The sequence below is a fragment of the Cydia strobilella genome, chromosome Z (assembly GCF_947568885.1).
Source record: "Cydia strobilella chromosome Z, ilCydStro3.1, whole genome shotgun sequence".
In the NCBI taxonomy this organism is placed as follows: Eukaryota; Metazoa; Arthropoda; class Insecta; order Lepidoptera; family Tortricidae; genus Cydia; species Cydia strobilella.
In genome coordinates this window covers 19243274-19255359 of record NC_086068.1, presented here as the reverse complement: position 1 = coordinate 19255359, position 12086 = coordinate 19243274, and the positions used below count along the sequence as shown (strand labels likewise).

The 12086-nt window shown below is 35.1% G+C and overlaps 1 protein-coding gene across 1 annotated transcript in view; it reads left to right on the top strand.

Annotated features, from left to right (window-relative positions):
• LOC134754162 (sterol regulatory element-binding protein cleavage-activating protein) overlaps positions 1-12086 on the top strand; it is an 80291-nt gene that overhangs the window by 60686 nt on the left and 7519 nt on the right. The window lies entirely within an intron of this gene.

The following is a 12086-nucleotide window of genomic DNA, read 5'->3' as shown; positions in this document are numbered from 1 at the left end:
TTTTTTTGTCCTTTTTGTGTTATCTTATGTTTCTTATACCTTTTATTCTTCGAATTCTTGTCCGATTCCGATATAACCGAAATATATTTCAGTGATATCGGAAATGGCTCTAACGATTTCGATGAAATTTGCTGTAAGGGGTTCGATCTAGCTAGGTCTTATCTCTGGGAAAACGAGCATTTTTGAGTTTTTACTTATGTTTTCTTTTTCTCCCAGATATTCAGTATTATTAATAAATTAGTTTATAACGTTTTATAAAAATATGTGACGTTTTGAACTAAAAGGTAGCACATTGTCGGTTGTCGATTAGGTTGATTTCATTTTGAAGCTTTATGGAAATATGACAACAATAAGTTTGGTTGAAAACGCCACATATATTGAAAACCTGACTTTCACAAATCTCACCTTTTTGGGTTCTTCCAACTCAGAAAGGATGAAGAATACTGACGATTCTTCGTAGCACTAGCCCAAGGAAGTCCAGGTTTGTAAGTGTCAGGTATCAGTTTTTTTTAAAGCGCTAAATATAGTTCTACAAGTAAAGCAATCCCTTACTGCCCAGCCTCTATAGTATTTTTCAAACTAGAAGGGTACGATGATAGATTTCATCTCCATACAATTTATAACCTATTAATGCCAAATGTTGCAAAATTATATTGAATTGAGATCTATCATCGTACCCTTGCAGTTTGAAATAGTTATTTACGATACAAGTGCGGAAAAGAGAAAATTCGAAACGAGTGGCGACAGATTAAAACACGACCGCAGAGAGTGTTTTAAATCGACACGAGTTGCGAATTACCTAATCGCACGTGTATCGTACAACGTTTTACAGTACATATGGCCCTTTAAACTTTCGACATATGCATGAAAAGTGCTCTTTACGCACTAGGGCGAGAAAGTTGCACCATATGTACTGTAAAATACTTTTTAGTACATATGGTGCTACATATACGTTACCGCCCTAGTGCGGTAATTAGTACAATACGTGCATATGTCGAAAATGTAAAGGGCCATAATTATGTACTGTAAAACGTTGTACAATACACGTGCGAAAAGGTAATTCGCAACTCGTGTCGATTAAAACACTTCCTTCGGTCGTGTTTCAATTTATCGCCACTCGTTGCCAATTTCCTACTTTTCGCACTTGTATCGTAATGTACTAATAATAAAGTAGTAATTGTAAAATAAAATTAAAACTTTTTTTATATATATTTTTTTTTGGATTCAAGTAGGTACAGTGAGTAACAACATTGCATGGCCTTCTAATTATGACTATTATAGAAAACGGGATATTTATCATGTTTATTTATATTATTTATTTCTCGATATTTTGGCCGGTCTTGCAAGACCAGTCGTTGTGGAGATCCCTGGGGAGGCCTATGTCCAGCAGTGGATATCTCGTTGGTGTAGATGGATTCACACAACAAATGAAATAACATTTTTTCATATTTGTTATCCGTAGTTGTCCCTGTACCTGAAAGAAAAATAATATCATGATAGCACAAAATCTCTAATGTTATAGGAAGAAAGATGATGCAACAATATGGATTCTAATAAAGTTATCATTTACTTACCTAGTAATAATTGTGTTTTTCATTCATAGACAAAATTCCATAATTGTCATCCCCAGGAAATGTTTTATTTTACTTTATTGCAGTGAGGATGTCCTGATTTTTTCTGGCTAATGAAGGAAAACATTTTATTTCCAAGAATGCCTCTTCATTTTGCACAATACCTAAAAAAACCTAGAGTTAGTGACACATTGACTATTCGGCAACCAAAACAGTAATAATTACATTATATAGGTATTGTTCACTGCTTATATTACGGAAGAAGTGAGAATTATTTTCTAAAAAGATCGGCACGAGAAAATTACAATGTACAATGAAGGAATGAAACTGTACCTACCTTACGAAACTTCACCATCATGAATTCCGCTTCAATTGAGTCTGAATTTTTCTGGATTTTCGCGGACCAGAACACCGATGATTTTTGTAACTTGATTTAGACGTTGCTATCATTTTCAGTTTATACAAACAAATTGATGTCACAATAAACATGACCCTATGTGTCAGTGTCAACACTGTCAAATAAAAATGCACTAAACATGACGGCACTGCAAATCCTGCCAGGTCGGCCAGGCAACGTCGCCAACGTCATAGAGTGGCAACGCCGCACGCAACGTATTTGTACACGACATTTGTGACACACACATACGTAAAATTGATGAAAAAATTACGTTGATTTATGTATGATTTCTGTATGAAACAAAGTTTTTCTATTAATTTAGCGCAAACGAATATTCGAAAGTAGATAAATGAGCAAATATTTGTGTAGTAATAGTGTGTAGTGCCTTAATTAAAGCAGATTGAATTTTGTATGAAAATCGAACCACCTTAAATACATTTTATAGTATTTTTATAAATATTCATTTTTAGTTTTAAAGTGTGTCGACAGATGGCAGTGAATTTACTGGGGTTACAAAATTTACTATGACAGTACCGCTCTAGTATAAGTTACTCTATGGTTACAAGTTGTTGTGCAATCGGCCCCAGGTGCCACGGATTAAAGTGCCTAGTACCTAGGTACCTACCTAGAAGTGTTTTAAATAAAATTGAGAAACGTTGACCACTGGCATTTTATAAAAGTTTGTATGTACTGACACTGTTCCAAAATACATACTACGCATTAATATTATATTTCAACTTTTGAATGTACCGTAATATAAAGTTTAGACATGCGTGCGTAATCTTAACAATAAATACGCGTCAAAATTATAATTATAGGAATTGGTTCCCTGTTGGTTAGTATCATCCTTGTAAGGTTTGACAACGCCAAAATATTGTAACGCCGCGCAAGAGGTTTGGCGCATAGAATTTTATTATAGGCAATCAAAACTTATATTGATTAATCACAACTTTTTTTTATAGCGGGTAATTGTTTATTGGATATAATAAAAAACTGGATATTAATATACCTATATTAACTTTTTTAACCAACTTCATTCTTCAAGATTTCAAAAGGAGGTTCTCAATTCGGTTGTTTTTTTTAAAATGTTTGTTACTCAATAACTCCGTCATTTCTGGACCGATTTTGATAATTCTTTTTTTGATTGTAAGTATATACATACAGATTGGTCCCGTTTTTGTCAAAACGCAGTTCTGATGATGGGATCCATGAGGAATCGAGGGAACTCCTCAAATGTTAAAGGCATACATATAGTGATTTTAGTATTTTCATCAACAAATCAAGCATTTACATTTAAAAAAGTGACATTTGATGAAGTGGAACTGCTGATGATGATCAGAATGGAACTCTTTAATGACGCATAGTTCACGTTTGGCGATTTGTCCTCTTTGTTATGTTTGTTAAGCAAGTTAGGTTTTCAAGACACATTTTCGTCAAGCTCGAGTTCTGATAATGGGATCCATGAGGAATCGAGGGAACTCTTCAAATGTGAAAGGCAATCATATAGTGATTTTTGTATTTTCATCAACAAATCCAGCATTTCCATTTATAAAAGTGACATTTGATGAAGTGGAACTGCTGATGATGATCAGAATGGAACTCTGTAATGACGCATAGTTTATGTTTGGCGATTTGTTCTCTTCGTTATGGACCCAGACCCAAACTTGGACCCAGACTCGGACTCGGACCCAGACTCGGACCCGGGTCTGAACATGGAGCCCAACTCGGACCCGGACCGAACTCGGACCCGGACTTGAACCCGAAACCCGACTCGGACCCGGACCCAGACCCGGACCCGGAAATGCTACTAGAAAAGTGGGTTAGGTGGGTGGGCGTTTTTGAACAGCGATTCTCACAGACCAGAACTTCTATCAGAAAAGTAGGTTAGGTTAGAACTGTGACCCTTACAGAAACGAAATGCTATCAGAAAAGTGGGTTAGGTTAGAACTGCGACCCTTACAGAAACGAAATGCTACTAGAAAAGTGGGTGGTTTCACCTCCTTTTCTACATAATTAGGCAAAAGATGCTGTCTTTTTCATTTCATTGTCTGGAATCTAAGAGTGCACCATCAACAATAAGTAATCTTTCAACTTTCAACGGCGTCCCCCATTGGTCAGTTTTTTTTTCTTAAAAATGATTGAGCTTAACTTATTAATAGAGAAGGGATAGTTGTCAGTGTCACTGTGGCTGGGGTCATTTTTGGAAGGCATTTTTCTATAGAGAGCGATGTCTATTTATGTTCCGTCGCCGCTGACGAAAGCAGACGTGTAGCTGCGCGTATTAAAATGACAGCTACTTTTGGCAATTATATTGACATTAAATCATATACGCATACGAAAAAGTATACCAGTACATAATTTGTATTTAAAAAAATTGGGTAAATAAATATCGTCACGTGGAGCTCGAGTCTCATTTTAAATTTGATTTGTTGTTATTTACGGGTCATACATACAGTAAACAATTCTAAAACAGTACGATTACAATCGAATTTAAGCAATTTGTTCCTTCAAAACCTGCTGAAAATGAAAAAAGTTTAGAATCGTTTTTACTGATTGGGATTAATTTTCATTATGCTGGTATTTAATTTGCGTTATTTTAAAAACGTATTTTACTTATGTACGCCAATGAATTTTAATGACCATTGTAATCTTGTATTTATGTTAGAGAACTTTTATCTTAAAATAATTACTACCTATTAATAATACGAAGCGTTATGCAATCCGTTTAATACCTGAAAGTCTTGCAGTCTCTACACATAGTTTGTTGCCGTGCGTTCCGTCTATATGCGGTCACCTATGTGCTTTTCTGAAAATCGTCAAGAATCAAGAAACAGTTAAACGGCAAGACTTCTTCTTCGGGCGATGCAACTTCTTCCGGCATAAGTGGGGTTGGAGTGACTCCGCGCGCGCTATACGACTGCGGCATCGAGGACCAGACCATGGAGCACATCATCCAGCGGTGCCTACTCCGCGCATACTCGGATAGCCCGGATGCTCTATTAGACTTGAAGCCCGATGCTGTACTATGGTTGCAATTGTTGCAAAACTTGGATGTTGCCTTATTAAAAATACTGTACATCATTTTTGCCTATGTGACTATTTCGCCGATTTAATAATAATAACGGCAAGACCAGCACTTAGTACCTACTAGCGAGTTTTTGCGGCTATGGAGACCGAGATGAAGCTTACAGATCAAGACCTAACGCTGAGGCCTGGTTTGTGTTATGTTTATATATCTAGTGTTATATACATTTTTACTATACAATAAAACAATGTTTTGTTTCAATGTAATTTTGTGCATAGGTATCTAAAGTATTTTCATACTAATTAGAACATAACCGTAAGTTGAAAGTTAAATAAAATATTTATCCGAAATGTATAGGTACCTATGTTTCGGTGCTTTTAAGATTTTTTCGTCACACTCGCTCAGTAAATGTGGAATTGCACGCAGGCTTAGCGGGAACTATAGAAAAAGCGTTTTCCCTAGGGAGTTATGAAGTTTCTAGTATAATTCACAGTTTTTTGTCTTTATACTTCATTTTTGTATCGCAACTGTGATGAAAAACATTGCGTGTAACTTGGGGCGTAATAATATTGCAAACTCGAGTCTATAAATCGCTCCGGCAAGCCGTCGCGATTTAACTACAGGATGGCCAAAAGTTTTGTGCATTCCCGTTGCTAGGGAGGTTATAGGATTATACTGAGCAACTTTTACTATAGGACCAACAACGAGAACGCGAAAAAAAATTACCCTCCCATAGAACATGGACCAGCAAAAATGTATGAAACAGCCAAATTGTTTTTTTTTTTTGCGATTTCGGGGTTGGTCCCATAGTAAAAGTTGCTCAGTATAATCCCAAAACCTCCCTGGCAACGGGAATGCACTTATTTTGAAAGCTTCGGTTCGTTTTGAAAGCAAAACTATACCTACGTACGGTACCGGTATAAAATTCCAGCAAGGACAACATTTTTTTATAGGTGTATCTAAACCATTATTTACCGAGCGTTAGCGAAGGTCTCCATTTCAGCGTGGGCAAAAATGTTCTCCTTTGCAGATCACATTTCTCAACTGATTCTCGTGAAAATTTGTAAGCAGGTTCGGTAGTTCGATATAATTATTCTGTGGTTTCGTTTTTTTGGAAAAAGTTCAAAAAAGCAGAATTGGCATAAAGGACTAAAGCACCAGTAGGGTCTATCACACTTAAGACCATTGTGATTATGCCGCGCCGCGTGAAACGTGAGGTGCGTTGGGTAAGTGCATAAGATCACTGCTGTGTCTGCGTGTCTGTTACAGCCAATTCACATATTATTATGTCACATATAGTAAGTCGGTGCCGAAGATGGACTAGTAACGTAAATAAATGAAATTGCCAATTATTTGCGGCCATTTTTGGTATCTTACATATCAGATATAATACATAAGGAAATTTTGTTTATTCATAAAAACAAAGAAATAAACAAATATAATAAAACTTACTAGTTAAGTACAAAAACTGTGGCGTAAGGCCAATGGACTGTAAAAAAATAAAAATTGTAACCCCAAATAATATAGCTTGGCTTACCGGTGGTTTCGGGTCTGCTGCTGCCAGAGGCCTCTGCTGGTGGTGGCTCCTTGTTGGTTCTTTCTTTATATTAGGAAACACTTAAGAAGATTTTTTTACTCAATATTATTTATTTTCGTGCTATTTTCGATTGCGATTCTAATGACACATAATATTAAAAACAAATAATTATAAAAATATTATAAATAGGCAAAAATTTACCATAACCTTTCTCAGAAATGTTTAAAATATACAATAAATAGTTCAACACCATAAGATTAATGGAAAACCTATAAAAAGGACAAGCGTGAGGTGATCTTAAAGAAAAAATAGACATTAATTTAAAAAGGTAAATATTCTCCCACCAAACATTTGGCTGCGGAAATATAGTTTTTTAAAAGTATATGTGGATAGGCTACCTCTTTGTTTCATATTTTTATACCTATTGCAAAATTTATCTAGTGACCTATGTATAACTTGTATAAACAGTTATCACGTAAACTGTTAGTGAAGTAGGTGTACGTCAAGTGCCATCGCTTTTGCGGGTCATAAGTCTATAATTTAATTTCAACCTAAAAATTAGGTATGATAAAAAAAACTTAGTTGTATTAGAGCTACATTTGGGCATTTCTATTTAAATTTTTACCAAAAATAAAATCGTGTTATTATTGGAAGTGTTTATATTTTTTTTCTACTTCACGAGTTACGAGCTTTTTTCATTTTTACTGCGAAAAAAAGTGTCCCCAATATGTTTGGTCCGTTTGGTTGCGGTTTTCAATTGATACTTACTACCTTCTATGACTGTAACAAATCGGACAAAATCAATGAAATTTTGGGTACACTTTTTTTCTCGTATTTGAATCGAAAGAGCTCGTGATTCTGAGTGGAAATACTTTACCTTTGGTATGCTTAGAAGCAAAACTGCTCCATATATATTTAACTTAAACATGAAGTTGTCTAGATTGCTATTTAAATTGCAATTTTTTGACAGGTGCATACGAAAGGTTAATACAAAAGTTTTAGAATCTATAATGCAACAGTTGGGGGTACAACTTTAAATAGGCCCATTTATGTGATCGCCATCGATTACCAAATTAGAAAAATTGGCTCCTGATCACCGATTAAATTCCATCTTATATATGCACTTATCCCAACGCACCTCACGTCCTACGCTGCGCGGTTTCATTGCCGCTCCCACCGCCGTAACTAACATCAACAACTACATCATCAAGGGTACGATCGAAGTTATTCAGCACTGAAATAATACCGGTATAATATTTTTTATTTTCATTTTATTAATTTAACAGCGAAACAAACAGCGAATATACCACATAAAAGTCAATCAGAAAAGATATCAGGTGTATTAGCCAACACTGTTTCCACTTATTTTTATTGGCCAAAAATAAATTTCCGCTCTGCCGAAACTTTATTTATTTAAATTCCCATTGATTTGATTTTGAGCCTACGCGCCTACGGTATAAAGTAGTAAATAAAATTTTACAACTGACTTAATGACATCTGGTTTTATTCGGTATGATTTTACAAAACGCGTATCTCGACAAAGCAATATTAAGTAGAAAACAGTCAATAATCAAATGACCTACGTCATGTGTATATGTGACATGAATAGACAAGGAAAGCAAGATTAAATGTATTTTTTCTCTTTCTTCTTTCAATGGAACGCTTTTACAGTTTCTGTTCCTCAAAGGAGGCCAGTGGTTAATACCATAGTGTAACTTATTCTAGAGCGGTACTGTCACAGTAAATTTTGTAACCACAGTAAATTCACTGCTATCTGTCGACACACTTTAAAACTAAAAATGAAGATTTATAAAAATTAATTAAATTATTTGCATTAATTATTTTTATGATTTTGACCCATGTTCTTTCACTGATATGCGTTAAAATTGTTAAATAACAAACGAAACCGTCAACGCCATCTATACGACAGTAGGCCAAAGCTAGTAGCGCCCTCTGAACGAGAATCAAATTTTCTTGATTTTCGAAGCACGTTTTTTCCTTAGACTGTATCCATCTGTTGCGGAGTTATATCTATCTTTGTTAATACTAAACATGATGGGGTCACTGACCTGTCCCAGTAAAGTGAGATAGTGTGCGTGAAGTGCGCTTGTGTGAGAAATGGGGTAAATCGACAGAATCTGAAAATTTACCCACCTCTTCCGTCGCCTTAATAATGAAAAGGGTAAAAACAGGTAATGAGACAAACAATAGGTAGTAGTAAGGACAGTTAGTTTATTATAGTAGACCCAAACCAAACGGACGACTGGGATCATATCTCTATCTCTCTCATCCTGCTTTAGACCATGCGAGCGTGAACGAGAAGTTTTACGACCCCGGTCGTCCGTTTGGTTTGGGTCTACTATAGTTGTTGTTGTTTAGGCTAAGCTTCGCCTCCCCATATAGATAACCAATTAGGATGCATTTTGGATTCCTTATCTTAGTTTGCAAATGCCGAAAGTCACAAAGACAATGGACGGCAATAAACTTTACCTGAGCTAACCTTTTTTTTTAACAACCACATTTTTAAGTGCCATTCTATTGGTCATCACTTTTATGATATCGCCTGACCGTCTGCAACACGTGTAAATAATTTTTGCCCTTAGGCCAGGATTACACTTGTAAGTTTTACTTACGTAAGTAGGGACACGGCTATACTACAGAATGAGATATGAATATCGTTATCTCATTCTAGCAAATAGCTTTGTCCCTACTTACGTAAGTAAAACTTACAAGTGTAATCCTGGCCTTAAAGTGGTTCACCGGGAATGTCCTCGATAGTACAATAAACTGTGTAAAAATAATTTCCATAACATCAATAAGTATCCAGGAAAATGAGGACTACGTTTGTATGAAGAAGCGGCCGGGTCGTCCACTGGGTATGGGTAGGCCAAAGAATATAATACTCACTAGGAGAAGAACGATAACTCCATACAAAAAAATGTCCCTTTCAAAAGTTCGTTTATACTAGTGGCGCTCAGGTTCTATAGCATACACTAAAATTGACAACCCGTTTAGCCTAGCGGGTATTAGCAGTAATTAAATTCAGGTAGCTAATGGTCCTGGGTTCAATCCCAGCGAGGGAATTTCTTTTTGTATTTTTTCTTTTTTGTTTTTGTTGGGGTTAATTTATTTCTCAATTAAATAAATAAATATGTGAAGAGATAATGATTTTTATTATATTTAGAAATTCTTACAATACAAAAAGACAAACAGTTATTAATTATGATATAAATAAATATTTTCATTCCTATTACGTAGGATCAAAAGAGCTTGATTAGAAAAAAATATAATAGGCAGAAAAAAGGCGTATTCTGTACAAAATTATGCATCGGACGGAACTAACTGTGGAACTTGTTTATATCTATCAGTCCAAAACAAAATAAATACATTGATTATGGCAAATGGCAATTAAAGTTGTTATTACGTCTATCCGGTTATGGGACATTTTCTACTCCACAGCTCGGCGCAGCCGTCTTGGTCACCGGGAAACTAGTCTGGATATGCGGCAGATCCTTGCCCTTTGAGCTTTTTCAAAGATATTATATATGACGGTCCAGGGTTATACTATGATCTCACGCTCAAGCCATCTGTTGATTTACTCTCTAAAACAAAACAGTCGCAAATTAAACAATATTACCTAACTTCCTTCTAACTAACCTCGCTTAAAATTGCTACCAGGGGTCTAAATTTGCCAGCTTTGAGCTTAAACAATATGTGAGGTTTTGCATTTATCATCTGTGCTGAACTATGATTGTAATTTCGGACGCCATATAGCGTGCGGGACTTAAAGTGATAGTAAGATTAAATTATTATATTTGAATTTGGCAATAACTAGTACGCTTATTTTTTTAAAGATTTATATATTTCTTATCTTGAAATAATTATTGTTTCTGGTTTATTACTACAACGGTTTAAATTTATAGAATAGAATAGAAAACGTTTATTGTAAAAATCTACATACAGCACCATACAAATTTAAAAAGAAGAAGATCTTATACACTAACACGTAAAATTACAAGTAGCTTATACTAACATGCAATAATTACAATATTGATGCTGCTATAGAGGCTACAAATGGACACCACTCAGCATATGCTCTAACATATAGGTATATGCTACAGCTTCTTCTTCTTCTCTTCCGTGGACCGAATTTAACCGAGTGTGCGAGGACGCATTTAGCATACGTTGCTCGCGCATATGATTAATTTTAATTTTTAAAACTACTAAATAAAAATATTTTAAGCAAATAAATCGTTAGTTTTATATAAAAACTTTGATTTTTTGCGTTCAATGACTTTAATGACATTGACAGCATCGACATTAAAGATTTTCTCTATGTTCTTAGTTCTTACCAGCCAGACCCAAGTGCAAGAGGCACGTCAACCCTCTGTAGATTTTATAAACATAGACAAATACAAACTGAAATAGATAATAATTTATATCAAAAATAAATAATAATTTACATATAGGTAGTAGTGTGACTACTTTATAAATACAAATCAAAATCTTTGATAAAATAATTTGATTTGTTCGTTCCCGGACTTGTATAGACGAAGCCCAAAGTTGCTGTTGTAAAATATTTTTATGTTAATTACTGGCAACTTTTACTGAACTCTTTGAGAACGGACAACACATAGAAGCTTTTGGCGGGTCATATATTTCTAAGGAAGTCTTTAGGCCTTGGGGTAGGCACTCTAAAGCGAATTAGTTTGTACAGTTTGCAGAGTAAGGGTCGGTTGCACCATCTGTTCGTCATCGTTAAAGAGTTCGCTAAATTTTATTGTATGTAAAGTTTCATAGTAAGTTAATAGTATAGTAAGTTTCATTGGGTGTTTTATATGTATTTATGTATTTGTATATTATATATATCGTTGTCTAAGTACCCACAACACGAGCCTTCTTGAGCTTACTGTGGGACTTAGTCAATCTGTGTAAGAATGTCCTATAATATTTATTTATTTATAGTAAACCGCCGCGGCTCGCCGGGTGACGTCGATCGGTCTGTCAAGTGCGGATGGTGCAACTGGTACTTAGTATAGGGTATTTGATAACATTAAAAATATATAACGAATTGCTGTCATCCTGAAAGATAATAAACTAATAAAGTATATTTCACTATATTTGAATGTAAATTATTTTTAGTTTTTGGAATATAAACGAAAGAAAATTTAATATTTTTTGAAATTTCATCAGGGACGTGAACGCTCTGTGATTGGTCAACGCTCGGATGACGTCACACGCGCGTAAACATTCTTGATTGCCTTGAGTGTTTTAACTGTTTTATTTGTATTTAGTTAATTTTAGTTATTGTTCCACAGTTTTCTGATATATTCCGATTTATCCGTATATCTAGTAGCACAATATTCATAAGAATCTCAAAATGGAGCCGAAATATGTGAAAGCTGATAGCGGCATCCTACCAGACATAGACGCATCACTGGTTCCACTTTTCTTTAAAGATAATCCGGATTACTATGCTCCGGAACTTAGAAATGTAAAAACAGCTGTGTGAGTATACGTAAAAATTTCGATATACGAATGATACGATGATACGAA